The following is a 21,150-nucleotide window of genomic DNA, read 5'->3' on the forward strand; positions in this document are numbered from 1 at the left end:
GATGGTTATCTGAAAGAACAGGAATTAAGGAGAAATTTTCCCAAAAGGTGCACAGAGAGTGTTTAAAACTGGAGCTTCCAGCACTTTTCCAAAACAAAACACTACCTACTTTTTCATGAGACAAGACCTTTTATCAGAGGAGAAAATGATGGCCGAACATGCATACAAAGAAATGCATGTTTGGCAAAATGATTTTTAAATGTGTTTACATTTGACAATTTGCTTCTAACTGTAATGTATATATGGTATAGATTTGTTGTATTCTTTGTTTTCCAGGAACCAAAGTCCAGACATCTGTGAGCAGAATCTGCGAGAGGTAGAGTCACCTGAAGTATTGTGTAATGTATTCTTCAAGTATAAGTCATGTACCTACTTGGTAATTTACGCTAGCTATAGTTGTGGTGACTGTTCAATGTGACCGGAAGACACTATTTCTATCATAGTACAAGTAAAGCCAGCTATAAATGGATTGAAAGTTTGATCCATGTATGGGCTATCTGATTGTATGCAAGTCGATCTATCGCAAGTCAATCAGTACTGCCAGCTATAGTCTGCAACACTGATCATTGCATCCTGCTGGCGGGAAGGCTCCCCGCCAGCAGAATACAATAGCTCAGCAGGAGGGATTCCCCCATCCACACTGAAAGTGTGTTTGGGCAAATCGGTTAATTTTTTTTCAATTAACTTGCTGTTTGAAAGAAAAAAGTGAATCAAGTATGGCCAGCCTAACTGGCAATAGGTGCAGAAAGGCATACCTCCTTTTCACGCCTAGTCCATCAGTAGGAAGGTGATTCCAAGAGAAAAGCTAGTAATGCCATAAGGCTAATTGTGGGACCACCTCCACACATTTGGGGATGGCCTTAGTTTAAAGGCCATTTCTACCTTTGTAGCCAAATTTAAGCCCCCTCCCCCCATTATATGCCTTTTATGTGTTCCCATTTACACAATCAACTTAAAAATAATAACTCACAGTTCAATGTAGTCAAATGTAGAGGAGGAGGGGTGCCAACAGCATCTGTTTCAGAGGGTGAAGAGCAGCCTTACCTGTCTGGTACCAAGAAGGAAGCTCCTTTCCAGGGTAGTGAGTCCCTAATCTTTCCCTCCTTGTCAGGAACCTTTCTCTACTGCTAGTCACTACCCCAATCAAGCGGGGTCTCTCTCCCTTCACTAGCCACAGACCAGGAGAGCACCAAAACCTGGGGGTAAGGACTTAAATAGACCCTGCTGGCCCAAGATGGCCACTGAGGGTCACATGGGTGCAGCATAGCCAACCGGAACGCTGCTCCATAGTCCCAGGAAACCATAGAGAAATGTTTTTTCTCTTGGACTCCATCTCCAGGCTGAGGTGCCACGTGAATTGAGCACCACCTGTGCTGCATGGAGAAAACAAACTGCACCTGCCTACAAGTGTGCACACCTAAGTTATAACTGATAATGAGATGTGCCAGCAAAGTACAGACAGGATTAATAATGGTAAACCTTCATTCCCAGATCTTTCCTTAACCTTAGATAAAAGAGGAAGGCTAAGTAGGTTTCCACTGGATTTATCAGCATATTTTATGTTTATTCTATGTGAATAGGGACATGTAACAAATATACACTCACTGGCCACTTGATTTGGTACACCTTGCTAGTACCGGGTTGGACCCCTTTTGCCTTTAGAACTGCCTTAATTCTTCGTGGCATAGATTCAACAAGGTGTTGGAAACATTCTGCAGAGATTTTGGTTCATATTGACATGAGTTACTGTTGCCTTTCTATCATCTCGAACCAGTCTGCCCATTCTCCTCTGACATCAACAAGGCATTTTAGTCCACACAACTGCTGCTCACTGGATATTTTCTCTTTTTTGGACCATTCTCTGTAAACCCTAGAGATGGTTGTACCTGAAAATCCCAGTAGATCAGCAGTTTTTTTAAATATGCAGACCAGCCCATATGGCACCAACAACCATGCCATGTTCAAAGTCAATTAAATCCCCTTTCTTCACCATTCTGATGCTCAGTTTGAACTTCAGCAAGTTGTCTTCCCCACATTTAGATTCTTAAATGTATTGAGTTGCCGCCATGTGATTGGCTGATTAGCAATTTGTGTTACCAAGCAATTGAACAGGTGTACCTAATAATGTGGCCGGTGAATGTACAATTACAATACAAGTTAACACTTTCTAATTACAGTTATAACTATGCAGGCACCATAACTGTTCTGCTTAGTTTCATAAATGATCATAAATGATCTTTCTCACCTAATAAAGTGGCCGGTGAGTGTAAAGTAGGTGCTATTCCTATCTGTCTGCAAAGGTGGAAATACACTCTAAGGGGGTCAATTTCTAAAAAAATTTTGCATAGTCGTTCATCAAGTGAATCTGCAAGTACAATTATTCTGTCCAAATTGGACAAAAACATATGTTTAGAAAATGTTCTCTTCTGAAGAATGTTCTTTTATTATGAGCAGTAGAAAAATGCTGCATTATGGACAACAGATGGAGCTGAAGAGCATAGGAAATACATACCTCTTACAATGAAAGAATCACTTATTAGGAAAATGTAACCCTGATAAAATGTTTTTGCTTATTTTCTCTAGTGTTCTTGATAATTGTTACATTGTATCTCCTTTCACAAAGATCTATTCATTTCCTATGATCCTCAACTCTATCTAGTGGTCACAATGTGGTATTTTACTACTAAGTGCTAATTCACACATGTGCGGTGCGGATTGAAGCTCAGGATTCACAGCTAATTGATACAGTAGCTGTTCACAGGTTCAGGTCAGGTTTACATCTTACATTGGGTTTAGGACAGAATCAGCTCAGGATTATATCCTGTTCACAGGTCAGGTTTAGAATCAGTTCTCATAGAAGTCAATAGCCTGTACCGGACCGCACTGCTCAGAAATTATAGATGACTCTTTTTTAACCTCTTCGCGCTGGCCGCGCAAATATGTGGCCTCCTGGCATTTGGGCCTTGACGCCGAGCGGCTGCACATTTGCATGCAATTAAGAAAAACATATGTGCTGAGAGCGTGCCCTGCGCGCTCCCAGCACACATGTTCGGTACTCACGGAAAGTTACCGATCTCCTCTTTCGATCCAGACCTTTCCCAATCATGTGACCGCTGTGACGGTGAATCATGGCGGTCACATGACCTTAAAACCCGCCCCGCCTCCCGACTTCTGAAACCCTTAAAGGGCCGGGAGGCGCCGATGCCAAGGAGTTAAACCACACTGAATCCGCACTGAATCTGTACTGGTAGTGCACCGGACATATGTGAACAGGCAGCAAAGTAAGAACAAAGAAGCCTTGTACATTACCTCAGCAACAACATATTTATTAAAAGATAAAACAGCTGTATACTCACAAATGCCAAAAAAATTACAAGCATGTCACATCCAATACTGGCCAATAGGATCAGAGTCCTGTGCGACCCCCAAATGAAGGAAGACACTAGGAAAATGTCTGGCGCATTTCGAAGGGAGATCTCCTCTTCCTCAGAGCCCTGGGCCCTGAGGAAGAGGGGATCTCCGTTTGAAACGTGTCAGCCATTTTCCTAGCATCTTCCTTTATCTGGGACTTGCACAGGACTCTGGTCCTATTGGACAGTATTGCTTGTGGTTTTTTATGGCGTTTGTGAGTAAACACCTGTTTTATCTTTTAATAAATCCGTTGTTGCTGAGGAAATGAGCAAAGCTGGTGCACCTTCTTTTGTTCTTACTTTGTAGCATTGACCTGGACTTCCCCAGCTTTCCCAAAGGGCTGTAGAGCATTTCCCGTATTTGGTGGATCAGTCATGTTAAGGAAAGTCTGTCCAGATTTGCCTGATCTGGGTCTCTGAGTGCAGGGGGTTACTTGTTTTTATATGTGAACAGGCACCATACGAAGGAACATTATCTCACATGTCATGTGGACTGGATGCAGTTCAAACCACATCCAATCTGCATATACAGTCAGGTCCATAAATATTGGGACATCGACACAATTCTAACATTTTTGGCTCTATACACCACCACAATGGATTTGAAATGAAACAAACAAGATGTGCTTTAACTGCAGACTGTCACCTTTAATTTGAAGGTATTTACATCCAAATTAGGTGAATGGTGTAGTAATTACATCAGTTTGCATATGTGCCTCCCACTTGTTAAGGGACCAAAAGTAATGGGACAATTGGCTTCTCAGCTGTTCCGTGGCCAGGTGTGTGTTATTCCCTCATTATCCCAATTACAATGAGCATATAAAAGGTCCAGAGTTCATTTCAAGTGTGCTATTTGCATTTGGAATCTGTTGCTGTCAACTCTCAAGATGAGATCCAAAGAGCTGTCACTATCAGTGAAGTAAGCCATCATTAGGCTGAAAAAACAAAACAAACCCATCAGAGAGATAGCAAAAATATTAGGCGTGGCCAAAACAACTGTTTGGAACATTCTTAAAAAGAAGGAACGCACCGGTGAGCTCAGCAACACCAAAAGACCCGGAAGACCACGGAAAACAACTGTGGTGGATGACCGAAGAATTCTTTCCCTGATGAAGAAAACACCCTTCACAACAGTTGGCCAGATCAAGAACACTCTCCAGGAGGTAGGTGTATGTGTGTCAAAGTCAACAATCAAGAGAAGACTTCACCAGAGTGAATACAGAGGGTTCACCACAAGATGTAAACCATTGGTGAGCCTCAAAAACAGGAAGGCCAGATTAGAGTTTGCCAATTGACATCTAAAAAAGCCTTCACAGTTCTGGAACAACATCCTATGGACAGATGAGACCAAGATCAACTTGTACCAGAGTGATGGCAAGAGAAGAGTATGGAGAAGGAAAGGAACTGCTCATGATCCTAAGCATACCACCTCATCAGTGAAGCATGGAGGTGGTAGTGTCATGGCGTGGGCATGTATGGCTGCCAATGGAACTGGTTCTCTTGTATTTATTGATGATGTGACTGCTGACAAAAGCAGCAGGATGAATTCTGAAGTGTTTTGGGCAATATTATCTGCTCATATTCAGCCAAATGCTTCAGAACTCATTGGATGCCGCTTCACAGTGCAGATGGACAATGACCCAAAGCATACTGCAAAAGCAACCAAAGAGTTTTTTAAGGGAAAGAAATGGAATGTTATGCAATGGCCAAGTCAATCACCTGACCTGAATCCAATTGAGCATGCATTTCACTTGCTGAAGACAAAACTAAAGGGAAAATGCCCCAAGAACAAGCAGGAACTGAAGACAGTTGCAGTAGAGGCCTGGCAGAGCATCACCAGGGATGAATACCAGCGTCTGATGATGTCTATGCGTTCCAGACTTCAGGCTGTACTTGACTGCAAAGGATTTGCAACTAAGTATTAAAAAGTGAAAGTTTGATTTATGATTATTATTCTGTCCCATTACTTTTGGTCCCTTAACAAGTGGGAGGCGCATATGCAAACTGTTATAATTCCTACACCATTCACCTGATTTGGATGTAAATACCCTCAAATTAAAGCTGAAAGTCTGCAGTTAAAGCACATCTTGTTCGTTTCATTTCAAATCCATTGTGGTGGTGTATAGAGCCAAAAATGTTAGAATTGTGTCGATGTCCCAATATTTATGGACCTGACTGTATATGTGAACGGGCACTAAAAGAACATTTGTTCAGAAGAGAAAGCAGCTTAAAGAACATCTGTTTTTTGACAAATTTGCACAGAATGAATGTACATGCAAACTCACTGGACAAAGGTCTTTTCAAATGTTTTATAACTAGACCCCATAATGTTTCCCTTTACAAAATTTTAGTCTGGTGTGCCCCAATTAAACAATCAAATCTTGCTGACTCACTGTTGCATTATTGGCTCTTAAACTGCCATCAAAAAAGTACTCATATGCATGGAACTTATAAATCCACATTGCATTCTATATCAGCTGATACCGTGATGCAATGTTGCCATAAGTAGTCAGTAGAGTCCATAAATGTATGTTGTCATGATACAGAAAGCAACAAATAGACCACCAATGTCCGTGGGGTGAATGTTTCCCACCCTGCCCCATCTTTGATACCCCCCACATTCAAACAGCCATCTCACCAGCTTGGAAGCTCATTAATCAGTGAGTAGCAGTCTCTTTTTTCAGAATTTCTCTTGAACAGGCTAAAGCAGTATTCATATAACTAAACAGTGAATGTCCCCAATGGCAGGCTTTGCTGTAAAGGGGGGTATCACTAAAGCCGGCTATGCACACAGTCACCAACACTAAGGCTAGCATAGTTTCAGTGTTGAAAGCCTGTTACAAAGTTCTGTTGCAAATATGAATCATGTATAAGACAGCTAAATGCAGTAAATAATTTTAAATAACACTAGGCAGCCTTGTTATCTGAATATCATTTGAGTCACACATATTCATCTCCTTCATTCAAATAGCTGTAATATATAATCATAAGCATGTATGGTGATGCAAAAGACCAATGATAGATAAATAATGTAGCTTATATTGTAGGAAAATTGATATTTTTTACGCACTTGACACCTACAAGATACATTTTAGCAACATACCAGTAGTAACAGTTGGAAGTTCGTCTTTAACAGCTTCTGCTATAGCATCTCCAATGGAATCACAGTAGATTTTTGAGTAAACTCAGAGACATTGATCTTTTTATGCTGCAATATCCGAAATAAGTATTTGCTTTCTCAATTTGTAGTATTTTTTGACATTCTGGAATCAGTTCATTTATGTAGTAATCCTATGAGATCTCAAATCAATTTCTGTGAAGTCGTAGATGAAATATTTGACAATCATCTGTCCTTTCACTCTATATGTATCTCCCCTGTGCTTGCAGCATACATACAATATTGTATGTTAATGGGGTTGTCTGAGATATAATTGTTATTGTTTTGGGGACTGATGTTTCCTACAGAAATTATCTCCAGTATTTTAAAACAAATACAATATTTAAGATCCATCACCTGCCACCTCATCCAATCAGAAAACTCTTTGCATTTATTCAGAAAATGCAAATCATTCTCTAAATAACATCCGTGCTGAATGGCCAACCTCTTGTGTTCACAATGAAGCAGAGCAGCTGCTCATCATGGGACCCAGAATCAACTGGAGATCACTGGAATTGTGGTGTCTACTTCAGCGATTTTCAGCTTCCAGGTGCATCAGCCAGGTGTGGTATATACAGGGGCGGACTGACCATTTGCAAACTCAGGCACCGCCCGAGGTCCCGGGGTCAGTAGGGGGCCCCATGAGATGCCCCTGGTACCTTTTTCATAGGCTTTTTTGAGTTGGGCAAGGACACAGGGGTCCCATGATCCCCTATTGCCCGTGGGCCCTATGAGTTGTCAGTCTGCCCCTGGGTATATACATAGTCATTTGGTATTAACTTTATTGGTAATAGCCACATCAGGATTAGCTAGATTCTTACATAGACAAAAGGTTATAATCACTTATTATATTTATCATCAAGGGAAAAAAATGAGGTGGCAGAACCGCCAAAACAATAGTTACATTCAAGCTAAACCAATATAGCTATGTATAAAATATCTGTACCTGGAATTCCTCTTTAAAGGGCCAGTTCACACTACAAAAATGACTCTGGATGCATTCCGGATACATTTTTGCTTACAGTTCACACCATGTGCGATTCCGGTGCAGTTTTGATGCAGTTTGCTATGTTCCAGTAGGGTTCTGTGCAGAAAAAATGCAGCATGTTCTACTTCTTTTTCTGCATCGGAAAATGACTGGAACTGACTGCACCAGGGCCACTGGAATACATGGAAAGCACTGCATGCATTTTTGATGCAGGAAAAAAAGTGCACTGAACTGCATCTAGTCTGAACTAGACCAAAGTGTATTCTTAGTTTTGGATAGAGTAAGGTCACTTTCACACTGAGGAGTTTTTGAAGCATTTTTGCGTTACAAAAAGCTCCTGAAAAGTTCAAGAAAAATGCTTCCCTGTGTATGTGAATGTATATCTATGTATGTTTTCACACTGAGACATTGTGTAAAAACTCCTGCTTGTAGCATATTTTGGAAATAATTGGTGAGTAAAAAAAAAAACGCCACAAAACAACTCGTCCCATTGAAATCAATTACAAACGCTTGAAAAGCGCCTCAAAAATGCCTCTGAGAAGCGTTTTTGGTGAATTTTTTTAGTCACGTATCCTTTAAAAAACACTCACAAAACAGCGCGGTAAAAATGCCTATGTGTTTTGCTGTGTTTTTGTGGCGGATCAGTGTGAAAGTAGCCTTAGAGAGGTTGGAACTAGTGGTGAGCTAGGTTTCAGGCTACACTCATGGAAAACTGTCATATGATGCGTGTTACTGGCCCAGTCAGCTGTGTCCAGGGAATTCCCCACCCCACACATAAAAAAGGGGAAAGGATGGTAATGGCATCATTGATCTAATGTGGCCATGTGGGGCTGTGCCTCGTGGGTGCTGTACAGCGTGAATCTGTCAGGACTGTGGACAGGTGAGCATAAGACTTTTTGGGTGTCCTTGGGGGAGGGGTGATAACTTAACCTCCCTGGAGGTATTCCCGAGTGTAGCTCGAAGTAAAGTTTCAGCACCAGAAGCAGTAACTCCGAGCTACACTCGGGCTTACCATGTGGCGCTGCTCCGGGATCCCTTCTGCACCAACCTTGTCCTTCGCTCCTGCGATGTCCCTCCTGCAGCGTCCCGGCAATGTCCTCCGGCCGATGCCGGCATCTGTCTTCCGGGTTCCATTCCCTGCGACGTCGGGACGTAAGAGGACGGAACAGTGTGAAATTTAAAAATGTGAAAAAGTGATATTCACTAAATACACTAAAATCACATAGTATTACATTACTGTATCAAACCATTTCACATACATTTTGTCCCTAGTGCTTTGTCCTGTGCACTGCCTGCATTTTTACTGTTCTTTCTGCCTGGAAACTGAGAAACGTCCATGGCATCCAAAAAGCGTCCCTTTAGGTCAAAAGTGGTTTTAGACCAGCTAGAGAACAGCGATAGTAAATTAGAACCACTTGCAGAATTGAGTGATAATGATTTGTGGGGAAATTTGTCATCAGACACTGAAAACGATTTTGCGACTTTGCTCAGTGATGTACGAACTTGGTGCTATAATTCAAATTTCAGTGTTTTTGGTTTGATTATACTATTGAATTAAATTTATTATTATTATATTATTTTTTATGATTATTTATTAAATTATAATTTATGGTTTCGTGTTTCAAATTTTATCATACCTGGGATGTTTACTAGACTCTTGTTCGGACAGATTTCAGTGAGTTATTCCTAAAAATTACAGCCTACAATAAAAAAAACTACATATTTCCATGCAAAAAAATGTACCGCTTTGAGCACAGAAATACTGACATAATCATACAGGGAGGTTAAAGGATACATATATGAAAGTATAGTTATCCTTTAAAGCAGCGGTTCTCAACCTGGGGGTCGCGACCCCTTTGGGGGTCGAACGACCATTTCACAGGGGTCGCCTAAGACCATCGGAAAACACATATTTCCGATGGCCTTAGGAACTGAGACACCGCTCCTGTCTCAGGCGATCTGTGGGCGGCATGATATGCTGCCCCTGTAACCTGGCCACACCTCCGGGATCACTCAACAGCTCCGCCTCCTCGCCGCTGATTGGCCACCGGAACTGTAGCTCAGGAGAGGCACACAGGCGGCCAATCACCGGCGAGGAGGTGGAGCTTGGAGAGGAGGAGCCGAGCGGCAGCGCGCGGAGATCGAAGAAGATCGAGGGAGCTGCAGGAGCGAGTGAAGAGAGAGGCCAGAGAAGGAAGACAGCTGACAGGTAAGTGCAAATTTTGCTGCAGCAGCCAGGTATGCAGGCTGTAGATGGGAGAGGGAGACAGCGAGCCCAGGCTGGAGCAGGAGTCAGCAAGGTAAGTATCATTGGTGTCAGTGGAAGGGATAGTGCCCCATCATTTGTGTCACTAATACCAACGATGGGGCACTATTCCTCCCCCCACTGACACCAACGATGGGGCACTATTCCTCCCACTGACACCAATGATGGGGCACTATTCCTCCCACTGATACCAATGATGGGGCACTATTCCTCCCACTGATACCAATGATGGGGCACTATTCCTCCCACTGACACCAAGAATGGGGCACTATTCCTCCCACTGACACCAATGATGAGGCACTATTCCTCCCACTGACACCAATGATGGGGCACTATTCCTCCCACTGACACCAATGATGGGGCACTATTCCTCCCACTGACACCAATGATGAGGCACTATTCCTCCCAATGACACCCACAATGGGGCACTATTCCTCCCACTGACACCCACAATGGGGCACTATTCCTCCCACTGACACCAATGATGGGGCACTATTCCTCCCACTGACACCAATGATGGGGCACTATTCCTCCCACTGATACCAATGATGGGGCACTATTCCTCTCACTGACACCAATGATGGGGCACTATTCCTCCCACTGACACCAATGATGAGGCACTATTCCTCCCAATGACACCCACAATGGGGCACTATTCCTCCCACTGACACCCACAATGGGGCACTATTCCTCCCACTGACACCCACAATGGGGCACTATTCCTCCCACTGACACCCACAATGGGGCACTATTCCTCCCACTGACACCCACGATGGGGCACTATTCCTCCCACTGACACCCACGATGGGGCACTATTCCTCCCACTGACACCAATGATTGGGCACTATTCCTCCCACTGACACCAATGATGGGGCACTATTCCTCTCACTGACGCCAATGATTGGGCACTATTCCTCTCACTGACGCCAATGATTGGGCCCTATTCCTCCCACTGATGCCAATGATTGTACACTATTCCTCCCACTGACGCCAATGATGGGGCACTATTCCTCCCACTGACGCCAATGATGGGGCACTATTCCTCCCACTGACGCCAATGATTGGGCACTATTCCTCCCACTGATGCCAATGATTGTACACTATTCCTCCCACTGACGCCAATGATTGGGCACTATTCCTCCCACTGATACCAATGATTGTACACTATTCCTCCCACTGACGCCAATGATGGGGCACTATTCCTCCCACTGACGCCAATGATGGGGCACTATTCCTTCCACTGACGCCAATGATTGGGCACTATTCCTCCCACTGATGCCAATGATTGTACACTATTCCTCCCACTGACGCCAATGATGGGGCACTATTCCTCCCACTGACACCAATGATGGGGCACTATTCCTCCCACTGACGCCAATGATGGGGCACTATTCCCCCCACTGACACCAATGATGGGGCACTATTCCTCCCACTGACACCAATGATGGGGCACTATTCCTCCCACTGATACCAATGATGGGGCACTATTCCTCCCACTGACACCAATGATGGGACACTATTCCTCCCACTGACACCAATGATGGGGCACTATTCCTCCCACTGATACCAATGATGGGGCACTATTCTTCCCACTGATACCAATGATGGGACACTATTCCTCCCACTAACGCCAATGATGGGGCACTATTCCTCCCACTGATGCCAATGATGGGGCACTATTCCTCCCACTGACACCAACGATGGGACACTATTCCTCCCACTGACACCAACGATGGGGCACTATTCATCCCACTGATACCAAGGATGGGACACTATTCATCCCACTGACATCATTGATGGGGCGCTAGTCCTCCCACTGCAAAATTACAGTTATGAAGTAGAAACGAAAATAATTTTATGGTTGGGGGTCACCGCAACATGAGGAACTGTATTAAGGGGTCGCGGCATTAGAAAGGTTGAGAACCACTGCTTTAAAGGAAGTCTGCATAGAGAGAAATACTGTATGTAGACTGCTATAGCTATCTTCCTTGTAAAAATACATTTCAAATATACTGTATATCTTTAACCACTAGCCTACAGGGCACTTATACCCCCTTCCTGCCCAGGCCAATTTCCAGCTCTCAGCGCTGTCATACTTTGAATGACAATTGCAAGACTGTACCCATATGAAATTTTTATCATTTTTTTGAGACAGATAGAGCTTTATTTTGGTGGTATTTAATCACCTCTGGGTTTTTATTTTTTCTTAAACAAACCAAAAACCACTGAAAATTTTGAAAAAAAATGTTTTTTCTTAGTTTTTGTTGTAAAAGTTTGTAAATAAATGATTTTTCTCCTTCACTGATGTGCGCTAATGAGGCTGCAGTGATGGACACTGATAGGTGGCACTGATGAGGAGGCACTGGTAGGTGGCACTGATGGGCATTGACAGGCATCACTTATGGGCACTGAAAAGCAGCACTGATATATGGCACTGATAGGCGGCACTGTTAGGCGGCACTGACTGGCACTGTTAGGCAGCACTGACTGGCACTGATAGGCGGCACTGACGGGCACTGATAGTTGGCACTGATGCACACTGATAGGTGGCACTGATTGGCAGCACTGATAGGTGACACTGATTGGCACTGATGGGTGAAACTGAAAGGCAGCTCAGATGGGCACTGATATGTGGCATTGATGTGCACTGGTAGGCACTGATATGTGGCATTGATGTGGCACTGATGGGCACTGGCATGTGGCACTGTTCAGCACTGACAGCTGGCACTGATGGTCACTGACAGGTGGCACTTCTGGGGCCACACTGATCATCAGGGCACACTGATTATCAGTGCCCTGATGATCAGTGTACATGTCCCCTCCGCGGCATGCCGATTACCGGCTCTCCTCTCCTCTCGAGCTGTCAGCGTGACAGCTCGTGAGGAGAGAAATGCCGATAACCGGCATTTCCCTATTTACATGTGATCAGCTGTGATTGGACACAGCTGATCACATGACCGAGCCGACATCTTTGGCTCTTTCCGTAGATCGGAAATCCGCTGTGTCCAAGGGACACAGCGCACCGCCGATCGCCGCGCTGCATGCTCCCTGAGCCGCGCATGCGTGGTGAGAATGGGAGGACGTCATATGACATCCTCCCAGAATGAGAGAACCACCTTGCGCCCGTCATTGGACTATATGGTGGGCGGGAGGTGGTTAAAAATAAAAATCTACATTTTTGGAATGCATTTACAAACATGTAAAAATATATGTTAAAATTATTTTTTCATATGTTAAAAAAAAATCTGAAGAATATATTTTAAAAAATATTAAAATATAAAAAAGTCATTTTAACATATATTTTTACATATATTTGTAAATGCATTCACAGCCATCAAGCATGCTTCTTGGGATAGACCTGATATATTGCCCCACATTGGGCTGTCTTTCACATCTCAATCCTGATTTTTATCAGGTCAACACTTTCTCACGCAAATTCCTTGAGGTCATCGCTTCGCACTCATAGTAGCACTGCCCTATCAGTACCAACCAGCAGGTAATCTTGTTGACAGTGCATTTGGGCAGGGCCCCTTCAGTAGGCATTTGGGTGGCATTTTCCATCCAGTGGTCTCAGTTTTTCTTTATTAATTTTTGTTTCATCATTTTTCCCTGAGATATATGAGAAATCCATGGCTATGTTCACATAACAATTTGTTCTTAATACTTTCTGCCGGTTTGTACCTCACATGGAATCATACGTCATGCCTTCTTGAGCACTTCTGAAGAAGAGATTTTTATTGATCTTGAAACACGTCAAGTGCGAACCATGCATGATCCATTATTAGATTTGAAATACCATCTCTGATGACACCACCGCAATATGTATTGAAGATTTATATTTATTTTTGAAGATTGTAAAAATAAAATTTCAAACTGTTTTTATAAAAAAATCTCTTTTGAATTGTTGAAATTTATCATAAAAGTAAATTGTTCCGTTAAAGTCCCACCAAAAAAGAGGACTTTTTCCCCCCTTGTATTCGTTAGGGATGTTGGCACTTTGTGTATTCTATCCCCTTTTCTCTCTATCCACAAATATTTTTAAAGACATACAGTATATTTGAAATTTATTATTAAAAATATTTTTCATATATTTTGTAATAAAAATGCATTTCAACACACAGTATATATATATATATATATATATATATATATATATAAATATATTTTGAAATATATTGAATATGGCTAGAATTGTAGCATTTCAAATACCGTATTTTCCGGCGTATAAGACAACTTTTTACCCCTTGAAAATCTTCTCTAAAGTCGGGGGTCGTCTTATACGCCGGTATACAGCATGCTGACACTTTTTAGGTGGGCGGCGCGGTGCAACCGCCGCCCCCCTCTTCCAACGGAAGGGACACTAAGTACAGGGGTGGGCAGGGGCTGCTGTCTCTTACCTGGCTCCGGTCCCAAGACGATCCGGTCCAGGAAGCGCGGCTGCTCCTTCATTCGGTTCGGCCACTGGATGTTCGCGAGGCTGCGAGGCTCCGCCTCCTCACCGGTGACTGGCCGCCAGAACTGTAGCTCAGGAAAGGCACACAGGCGGCCAATCACCGGCGAGGAGGCGGAGCCGAGCGGCCCCGCGAAAATCGAATGAAGGAGCGGCCGGTAAGTGTGCCGTCCAGAGGTGCTGCTGCAACCACATATGCTGGCTGCAGCAGCACCATACTAGAACAGGGGTCAGCAAGTGTAATTGGTGTCAGTGGGAGGAATAGTGCCCCATCATGCCCCATCATTGGTATCACTGATACCAATGATGGGGCATTATTCCTCCCACTGACACCAACGATGGGGCACTATTCCTCCCCCCCCACTGACAACAACAATGGGGCACTATTCCACCCCCACTGACACCAATGATGGGGCACTATTCCACCCCCCACTGACACCAATGATGGGGCACTATTCCACCCCCCACTGACATCAATGTTGGGACACTATTCCTCCCACTGACACCAATGTTGGGACACTATTCCTCCCACTGACACCAATGACGGGGCACGATTCCTCCCACTGACACCAAAGATGGGGCACTATTCTCCCCACTGATACTAATGATAGGGCACTATTCCTGCCACTGATACCAGTGATGGGGCACGATTCCTCCCAATGAAACCAATGATGGGGCACGATTCCTCCCACTGACACCAAAGATGGGGCACTATTCCCCCCACTGATACTAATGATGGGGCACTATTCCTGCCACTGATACCAATGATGGGGCACGATTCCTCCCACTGACACCAATGATGGGGTGCTATTCCTCCCACTGACACCAATGATGGGGCACGATTCGTCGCTCTGACACCAATGATGGGGCACTATTCCTCCCACTGATACCAATGATGGGGCACTATTCCTCCCACTAATGCCAATGATGGGGCACTATTCCTCCCACTGATATCAATGATGGGGCACTATTCCTCCCACTAATACCAATGATGGGGCACTATTCCTCCCACTTATACCAATGATGGGGCACTATCCCTCCCACTGATACCAATGATGGGGCACTATTCCTCCCACTAATACCAATGATGGGGCACTATTCCTCCCACTGACACCAATGATGGGGCACTATTCCTCCCACTGATATCAATGACGGGCACTATTCCTTCCACTGACACCAATGATGGGGCACGATTCTTCCCACTGACACTAATGATGGGACACTATTCCTCCCACTGACACCAATGATGGGGCACGATTCTTCCCACTGACACCAATGATGGGACACTATTCCTCCCACTGATACCAATGATGGGGCACTATTCCTCCCACTGATACCAATGATGGGGCACTATTCCTCCCACTGATACCAATGATGGGGCACTATTTTTCCCACTGGTGTGCATTGGAAGAGGGATAGTCTTATACAGCGAGTATAGCCCAAACACTACATTTTAACAGGAAAAGTAGGGGGTCGTCTTATACGCCCAGTCGTCTTATACGCCGGAAAATACGGTATATGTCAATATATTTGGGAAGAATATTTTAAAAATATATTTCAAATGTATTTTTCTTCCATGTGGGATATCACTGAATGGGAGCACACATAGACATAGTGAAGGCACGGACCTTAAAACTGCATACTTATTCCAGGTCAGTAACTCAGGGCAGCAGTGGCTGCCTCTATATTCTTAGACCAGATAACCCCCTCAAACAAAAAAATATATGGTACATGCAGCTCTGCATGCCCATCTGTAAATGTCTTCAAAGTCATGTGTGCTGTCAAATAATTTTTGACAAACTTACTTTTGTAGCTGATTCTCTGAAGAACTGGTGATGTAGCCCCAACCTCACAAGTGCACCCTGGGAAGGCTGTATCACCGGTGCCTTCCTGGTAGGACTCACATGATCTTGTGCATGCTCCTTACAAGATCTTGTTATTCATCAATATTATTCAATAACAAGTCAGCCAAGATCAGGTGAAGCACATGCGCTAGATCAGGCACTGTCATTGGTGTCTCGACACTTAAGAAGAAAGAAGAAGCCATTCACCTTTGACATATTCCTTGGACCATGGTGGCCCTAGATATGAAAAAGAGGAAGAATGGTGCATTATCTTATTATGTGTTTATTTAAATCCTTACAGTAAAGTAACAGTGCAATTATCAGATGAAGGGATGGGTTGGAAAGTCCACTTTAAAGCAGATTTTACTGTGGGTTTTCAGATTAAATAGGATTTCAAGGCAGTTTTGTCATGTCAGAAGAGGCATATTTTCTTGAAAGCTTTCAGTTTTAAACCACTCAGCCTTCAGGTTTAATCTCAATTAGTTGGACAAAAACCTGTCAGAAGTTCTTGTATATACCTATGGCTAACCCTGCAGATTACATAACTAAACCTATAAATACTTGTTTTATTTTAGCTCTTTGCTTACAAGCTGTTCATATTTTAGCAAATGTCTTAACATAAAATAGCATAAAATACCAAGTAAAATCTCAAAACACTGCAAATCACATCTTGTTATGTATGAGTACTGCAGTGCAGGGGATTACAGGTGAACGATATCAAGGCAGATTCAGTTACTCCTGCTATTTATATATAAAATACATTTACTGATTTATACTGAATACATAACTGGATTAAATAGTTCAAAATATAGCCAAATGTTTGTGGACATCTGACCAACACACTTAACTATATAGCCAGAAGTACACCCTGTTCCAAATTATTATGCAAATGATATTTTTCTCATTGACCTAAATAATTGATGTAAATAACAGTCAGCATAATTCTCATGTTATCAACTATTAGGAGTACAATTCAAATTTTATTGAACAAACCTCCTAATGATAACAGTATTTTTTTTAACATAAAACACTTCCAATGCACTGTTCTAAATTATTACGCACAGTAAGTTTCAAAACACTTTATAGGTTGTAAAGAACTGAAAATTGTCATTTGTTGTGTTTGCAGCAGATTTACTGAAATCAAAAGCTATTTCAATCAAACTTTTAACAACATTTTAACTTTTTAAACATTTAAACAGGTCACGTTACATTTTACCATAGGACCCCTTATTTGATAGCAGCTTCACAAGTCTTGCATCCATTGAACTTGTGAGTTTTTGGACAGTTTCTGCTTGAATTTGTTTGCAAGATGTCAGAATAGCCTCCCAGAGCTGCTGTTTGGATGTAAACTGCCTCCCATCCTCATAGATCTTTTGCTTGAGGATGCTCCAAAGGTTCTCAATAGGATTGAGGTCAGGGGAGGATGGAGGCCACACCATGACTTTCTCTCCTTTTATCCCCATAGCAGCCATTGATGCAGAGGTATTCTTTGCAGCATGAGATGGTGCATTGTCATGCATGAAGATGATTTTATTACGGAAAGCATAGTTCTTCCTTCTGTACCAGGGAAGAAAGTGGTCAGTCATAAACTCCATATACTTTGCAGAGGTCATCTTTACACCTTCGGGGACCCTAAAGGGGCCGACCAGCTCTGTTCCCATGATTCCGGCCCAAAACATGACTCCACCATCGCCTTGCTGACGTTGCAGCCTTGTTGGAACAGGGTGGCCACCCACCAACCATCCACTACTCCATCCATCTGGACCATCCAGGGTTGCACGGCACTCATCAGTGATCAGGACTGTTTGAAAATTAGTCTTCATGTATTTTTCTGCCCAATGCAGCCGTTTCTGCTTGTGAGCATTGGTTATTGGTGGCCGAATAGAAGGTTTATGCACAGTTGCAAGACTCTGGTGGACTCTACACCTTGATGTCCATGGGACTCCAGAGGCACCAGCAGCTTCAAATATCTGTTTGCTGCTATGTAATGGTATTTTAGCAGCTGCTCTCTTGATCCGATGCATGGATCTGGCAGAAATCTTCCTCAATGTGCCTTTATCTGCACGAACCCGTCTGTGCTCTGAATAAGCCACAAATCTCTTAATAGTGCGATGATCACGCTTACGTTTTCGTGAAATATCTAATGTTTTCATACCTCATCCAAGGTATTGAACTATTTCACTCTTTTCGGCAGCAGAGAGATCCTTTTTCTTCCCCATATTGCTTGAAAATGGTAAATGGTGCTCTGCTTAATAATGTGGAACACCCTCCTTTAGTAGTTTTTCCTTAAATTGGGCTCACCTGCCAATCTAATTATCACAGGTGTCCGAGATTGTTTTCAGTGATCAAAAGAGCCCTGACACACAATGCCATCCATGAGTTAAACTGAAAAACAAAATATTTAATCTTTGTGACACTTAAATAGAATTTGCATAATAATTTGGAACAGGGTATATATAGGCAAGAGTACAGTTAGGGATCATTTACACTATGTGCTGTGACTGGCATTTTTCCACACTGGATAAATGCAGGTTACTTCTAGGGCACATCAAAGACATTTGTTTTCTACATGCTCTGTTCACACCACAATGCTGGTGTGAAGTGTGGTGCAGTGTCTGCATTTTTCTGCAGTGTGCTGAATGGCATTGCATGTCATTATACCGCAGAGTAAGGGCTCATGTACACTGCAGCTGATAAACTTACATTTAGGAGCTGTTCAGTGTTGTTTTTCAGCAGCCCCTGAACTCACCCTAATGTTTTCCTATGTGTCCATGTACACATCTTCGTTTACAGTCGTTTGCAGGAATTTGAAGTTACAGTCATTTTTTTGAATGCAGAAAACTTGCGTTCAGCAGTCAATTTTATCAGCGTTTCAAATGCAAACGTGGCTAAACGCTGCAAATCACGTTTAGAAGCGTTTGAATTTTTTTTTTACCTCTTCCAGTTCCCGATGCTGTCCAGAGCCTTTTTTCATCATGGAAAATGCATACTCAAAGGTACTCAGATGGACAAAACACTAAACACAGGATGTTCCTACCAAGCTTGACACACATTGCAATGACCAATTCACACCTCAGACCTCTCCCACCCTTGGAAACAAAAGATATGTTAATGACCATTCACACCTCAAATTCCTCATGAAGACCCCCTGCCAGCTGGCCTTAATGACTCACTCCACCAGCCACCTTTCCAACCCTTGGAAACAAAAGAAATGTTAATGAGCAACTCACGCCTAAGCTAATCTCAACACATACTGCTGTGCCTGCTTCTACTTTCTGTATTTCTCTGATACAGTCTGACATAGTTAATAATTTGCCACTTTTCAGTGCATTCTGGGCATTTGGGAGGTTCTCCTGTGCTTATCTTTAAAAAATGCTTCTAAACAAAAAACACACATAAACGCATTATGCAAATACAGCTAAAGAGATATTTTTTAACCTACGTTTTCCAGCAGTCAGTTTTGGTTGTTCAGAAGTGTCCTGTGTACATGGGGCCTAACACACTGTGCTGCTGTGCCATGACAAATGAAAATAAACTGTGCGATGCGATGCGATGAAATGCTCATTGCACCACTCCCTGACAGAGCTCACGATGAACCAGGTGAGAATGAGGCCTTAGTGCTACAGCTCACAAAAATATTTTGGACAGTTGTGCACTTTTAGCCGTGTGGCAACTGTTTTGAGAAGGTCTTTTTTTTCCAGCAAAACTGTGCCACAAGACCTGGTCCATAAAGACACAGGGGTTGATTTACTAAAACTGGAGAATGCAAAATCTGATACAGCTTCTAACTTCAGCTTGTTCAATTAAGCTTTGACAAAAAACCTGGAAGCTGATTGGTTTCTATGCAGAGCTGCACCAGATTTTGCACTTTTCAGATTTAGTAAATCAACCCTGTAGGTTGTTGAGTTTGGTGTAAAGGAAGGTAAGTGACCTGGACAGAGTCTTCACATCAACCCTACTGGAGCAAGTCAGGTCTTCTCTTCTTATATTAGCACATGACTGCACACGTTCTCTTTTTTTTTTTTAAGTTATCTTTATTCATATTTTCACATTTCCCAGTGAAGAGAGACTGTCAATGTGACTTAGGAGGGTACATATCACGCCGGTCAGGTGTCACCATCATCTGCTGTCAGTGTCACTGTTGGAGTCAATTTCATGTGTGTGTGCCTGCCTATTCTAATTTCTAATTTCTGTCCTGACCCTGAGCTACTTACTTACATTTGAAAATAAAACAAGATTTATTTTTTTCCCATAATATCTACCTTAAATCACATTGCTAATTGAATATTGTACTTGTTTTAGCCTAAATACTGAAAGTTTTTGTAGCTGCTGACATTTTTTTTTTTACAGTGCGAGTGGAACTCCGCTTTAATCAATCAGATTGGAACACTGCTAAAAGAGCTATGTATTACTTGAAGGAGACAATTGTATTTGAAAGCACAGCTACCAGCAACTGGAAAATGTGATATAGTTTGATATGTGGATGCAAACTGGGCTGGAGACTCCTGTAACAGGACATCTATTGCATTTTCCAATTTGTGGGAGTATTTATAAACCATAGAGTAGCAGAAAATAGTCATTGGTAACATTCTAATCAACACAGGTGGAATATGTTTCAACAATACAGTCAAGTCAGAAGGCAACTTGGGCTTGGTTTACATTACTGCGACTCGCAAGGGAGGACTGACGATTTGGAAACTCGGGCACTGCCTGAGGGCCCGGGGTCAGTAGGGGGCCCCATGAGATGCCCCTGGTACCTTTTTCATAGGCTTTTTTGAGTTTGGGCAAGGAAACAGGGGCCCCATGATCCCCTATTGCCCAGGGGCCCCATGAGTTGTCAGTTTTCCCCTGTCGTGTATTGTGACCTTGATGCAATTTCGGATATGGCTAGCATATTCTATGGAGCCAAATTGTATTGCAATCACACCAAAGAAGCACAGGAACTTATATCAAATTGCAATACACAGAGCCGCATTGATGTGAACTGGCAGCATTGAACATAAGGTGATTTACCTTGTCATGCGACCCTGTGAGA

General features: G+C 43.0%; 1 protein-coding gene across 1 annotated transcript in view; it reads left to right on the plus strand.

Moving 5' to 3' along the window:
* Nucleotides 1-284: 284 nt before the first annotated feature.
* SHANK3 (SH3 and multiple ankyrin repeat domains 3) overlaps nt 285-21,150 on the plus strand; it is a 464,876-nt gene continuing 444,010 nt past the window's right edge. Inside the window, exon 1 of the mRNA XM_089655308.1 lies at nt 285-316. The gene's annotated coding sequence lies outside the window, so the exon portion shown is untranslated. The remainder of the gene's footprint in view (nt 317-21,150) is intronic.

This window comes from Staurois parvus, unplaced genomic scaffold (assembly GCF_062004578.1).
Source record: "Staurois parvus isolate SC_StPar_1 unplaced genomic scaffold, SC_StPar_1.0 ptg000832l, whole genome shotgun sequence".
Taxonomy (NCBI): Eukaryota; Metazoa; Chordata; class Amphibia; order Anura; family Ranidae; genus Staurois; species Staurois parvus.